Source organism: Camelus ferus, chromosome 21, assembly GCF_009834535.1.
Source record: "Camelus ferus isolate YT-003-E chromosome 21, BCGSAC_Cfer_1.0, whole genome shotgun sequence".
In the NCBI taxonomy this organism is placed as follows: domain Eukaryota; kingdom Metazoa; phylum Chordata; class Mammalia; order Artiodactyla; family Camelidae; genus Camelus; species Camelus ferus.
Window position 1 is genome coordinate 2,860,646 of NC_045716.1, and position 4,229 is coordinate 2,864,874.

The 4,229-nt window shown below is 39.6% G+C and overlaps 1 non-coding gene across 1 annotated transcript; it reads left to right on the forward strand.

The window, feature by feature from the left end:
* The first annotated feature begins 3,702 nt into the window (after positions 1-3,702).
* TRNAI-AAU lies at positions 3,703-3,774 on the forward strand. Its single transcript has one exon. It is a non-coding gene; the product is annotated as a tRNA-Ile (tRNA).
* Positions 3,775-4,229: the final 455 nt, after the last annotated feature.

Consider the following 4,229-nt stretch of genomic DNA (forward strand, 5'->3'; position numbering starts at 1 on the left):
AGTGAAATGAGAATTGGTCGAAATCTATAATAATCTCATGCCATGTTATTGATATTACTTTCTTAATATCCTATCAATTTGTGTTATTGTACAATAAACATAATTTTCCAAAAAAAGGGAACATGCCACTGCATGATTGAGCAGTGTACAGCTGATTTCTGCAAAACAGATACAGAATTAAAGGTTAAAACATTCTCTTCATAAGCATTTTTATCACCCTCAAAGAAATTGCTACCTTCCCCATCTTTAGATGTCCTTTGACTTTACAATATTTTATATATGATATCTACCTTTATACTATTGAATAAGCATTTATTAATATTTATACATTTAGAGTTCCTTTTTCATATTCTTTTTCATTATAGGCTATTAAAAGTAGAGTTGCTTTTTTAAAAATTGTATTTTATTGAGTTATAGTCAGTTTACAATGTTGTGCCAATTTCTGGTGTAGAGCACAATTTTTCAGTCATACATGAAAATACATATATTCATTGTCACATTCTTTTTCACTGTGAGCTACCACAAGATCTTCTATCTATTTCCCTATGCTGTACAGTATAATCTGTTTATCTATTCTACATACACCTGTCAGTAGAGCTGCTTTTTAATTTATATAAAATCTCTTTGAATTTGATGCTAATAATACAAGAGTTAGTGAGTTTGCTTAACTTTGACAAACATAGTTTTGAACCTGAAGTATATTTGTTTCAAAATCAAAGAAATTCTAAAGAGGATGAACAAACTTTAAAAATGAGAATGCAGGTATGAAAGGGGGTATGATGTTTTGGACTTGATTCAATTGTTGGAAAACTTTATAATATGTTCAAAACAATTTGGGTATATAAATCCACTTTTTCAACTGTAAATTTTTTGAAATCTATCCACCAATCAAGTATTTCTGATGAAAATTTAGTGTCTGCATTGAGATGGGCTATAAGTATAAAATACATATCAGATTTCAAACACTTAGTATGACAAAAAGAATGAAAAATATTTTGATAATTTTTAATACTAATTACATGTTGAAATGATAATACTTGGAATATATTGGCTAAATAAAATGTTACTAAATTAATTCACACCTCTATTATTTTTAATGTGACTACTAGAAAATTTGAAGTTACATAAGTGGATTGTGTTAAATTTCTACTATATTTCTAAATATAGTGCTGGGCTAGAATACAAGGTGTATGTCCCGTGGACTGGCAGCTCTTTAGCTTGCTGATCATCTGCTGACTGTACATTACTTTCATACAAAGATATTACGTGAAATAATACCTTTCATGTAGTGGATAATCAATAAATGTTTGCTAAATTTAATTTCATTTGGAACAAGACACTACTTTCTGTTAGGAGAAGCTACTCCCATCCTGTGGGTTTTTAGGACATCACCAGCAATGATGACTGTTGAACTTAGATTTTATTTTTTCAACCACAGAGATCTAATATACTTCACATTTTCCTGTTTTCCCGTAGGGGCCAGTCCTTTGAAGCATCTTTATCTGCTTCCGGGTTCACCACCGTGCCAGTTACTTGAGGATACGGGAATAACTTTGCTCCTTCTGTACTGATTACTTCTGTCAGCACCTAGAGACACAGAGCGAAAACACCGAGAAGAACCCTGGGGGAAAAGAGAGGAGAGAGAGTGGGGAGGAAGGAGACATCTCGAAAAAGGAAATGGGTCAAAATCTAGGAAATGAAATCAAGAGTCTGGTCATAAATCCCAGGTAAGTCCCTCGAGGAGAGGGACCCCAACAGAACAAGGCGAATACAAAGCCCCAAGGGTCAGTCATTGCTCAAATCAATGAACAAGAAATTGAGCTTTGGAAGATAAGACGTGCAATGGTCAGTTCAAATCAATAATGAAAGGCAGCAGTTACACATACTTTTGAAGACCTGGGTCCAGGAAGCTCCCAGGAAAATGATTTGTTCATCCTGAATGAGTCTGGCGTATGACCATCTTTATGATCTCTTTAAGCCCTTTAGATTCTGCTTGACAGAAGAGGGTGGACCAGAGCTGCAGCATGTCTTATGTGATCTCCCATAATGTTACTCAAGGAAACACAGGAGAGTTCCCAGTAATATGCTCCATTCCCTAACTGGTCCTGCTGTATTAATAGACAGAGAGTGAAGAACCAGGATGGGTTTCTGTGGCTCTTTCAAGATCTGAGGACTGTGTGACGCATGCCCAGCTGCAGTGTGGGGCAGTGGATGCCAACACTTAGAAGGCACACAAAGTAACCATATTCACCTATTTTTTAAACACTTTTCTCTTTGTTTGGGCAAAAAAGATTTTATATATTAGGTGAAATTCTACACTAAGTTTATAGCCTATAATACTATGACATTCCTTGCTTTATTTAATGCTTTGAGGAATTCTGGTACTAGCAGTGTTCGACCTGGGAAAGGGACTGGGTCAGATGCCACTGGAGCGATCAGTGTAAGCAAAGAGGCCCTGAATGCCGGTGGAATATCTCCCAGGCTGGTTCAGACTTCAGATCAACCTCTCACCCGTTGCTCTGTCTTCATACAATGTCAGCCTTCCATCACGAGGCTAAAGGAAGAGCAGGGAGAAAGGCACTGGTCAGGTATCATGTGAGGACCTTCCCCACGTTATCTTACTGAGTAACAACCACCTGTAAAGTAGGCACTGATGTCTTCATTTCCAGATGGTGAAGCTGAGGCTCAGAAAGCTTTATTATTACAGATAATAAACTGCAGACCTGGGAGTCTGACCTCGTGTCTTTCCGGGGTGCATTCTCTGCACTGTCCTATCTCAGTGTGAGACCGAAAAAGAAAGGTATTGCAGGGGTGGCCTCCCTGCACTGACATTTTCGCTTATTCCATATTAAGCTACACTGCATTTCTCAAGGATTCCCTCAGAAATTATTTAGTCAATGAGCCTCCACTGGAAAACAAATGACTGACATACAGGAAATGTTCTTGTAGGAACATATAGAAAAACATGCTCACTGATAATCAAAAACAGAGGTGAGATTTTTAAACACCCTTCCTTGGACCTTCAAGCCAGCTGTGGCCAAACCCTAAGTATGCATGTGCCTGTTTATAAGGGTGAGCCACCCGCTCCATTCTGAATTCAAGGAAATGGGCTGGGAATTCCCAGCCCTTGTTTTTCCTGATCTGCTGGTGCCCTAATCCTGATCCAACGCTCAGCTTAGTGACCTTGACCTCATCTCTGGAGGCCTGTCTTTATATTTCCCACCTGATAATTTGGTCCTAGCTTGATTCCTTGGACTTCCTCCAGTTCATCCTTTTGGTTCCCAAGGAATTGCCCACCCTAGGCTCAGTGCTGAGGAATTGGATCTGGCTACAGCCATTCAGTTGACTGTGTTGGCATTCAGGAGAAAGGGTGAGAAGGCTGACTTTTTGTCTAAACATTGTAAGGGACTCTCCATGCTCCTGTGGCAAAAGTTAATTTACCCACTGGCATGTTCTACTTTCAGTTTATGGGAAATGGAATATATGGGAAAACAGAGTATTCCAGAAGCAACTGCCCACAACATTGGCTCAATTACCAGAAGTGATGAAGGAATGTTGTCTCTGCCTGCAAGCCTTATGGACTTTTACTCAGCCTGTCACTTTCTCTCGGGTGCTCCAAGTAAGTACGCTGCTTCTCGGAAAGTGTTTTTGGTCTGGGCAATGCAATACTTGCCACGTAGACCAAAAAAATATTATAGGAGGGTGGGTATAGCTCAGTGGTAGAGCACATGCTTAATGTGCTTGAGATCCTGGGTTCAATCCCTAGTACCTTCATTAAAAAAAAATTATTTAAATTTAAAAAAAAAATTATATATGGCAGAGCTATAGACTTCATGCCAAGAGCCTTTGACCCCACCAGAGGACACAGTTCTTTTGTGAAGCCATGGCTGTTGCCCTTCACAGTTCTCCCGTATGAACTTCCAGAAGGGTCACTGGGCTTTCAAATTTCCCCTGGACAGAAAAAGTTAGCTTCAGCATAAGAGTTGGTGGGACCACACACAAGTGACTTGGCCTCCCTGTGCTGCAGTTTCTTCAGCAGTAAACTGGGGGTAATCATGGTACCTACTTGACAGTCACGAGAATTAGACGAGCTAACGCACGTGAAGATCTGAGAAAGCACCTCTTACGTAATGAGCCCCCAGGCGAGGTTAGCTGTTGCTGCTGCCCTGGTCCTTCGGGAACAAACAGTAAATGCCCTTTGCTGTTAACATTTCTCAGGGGGATGATGG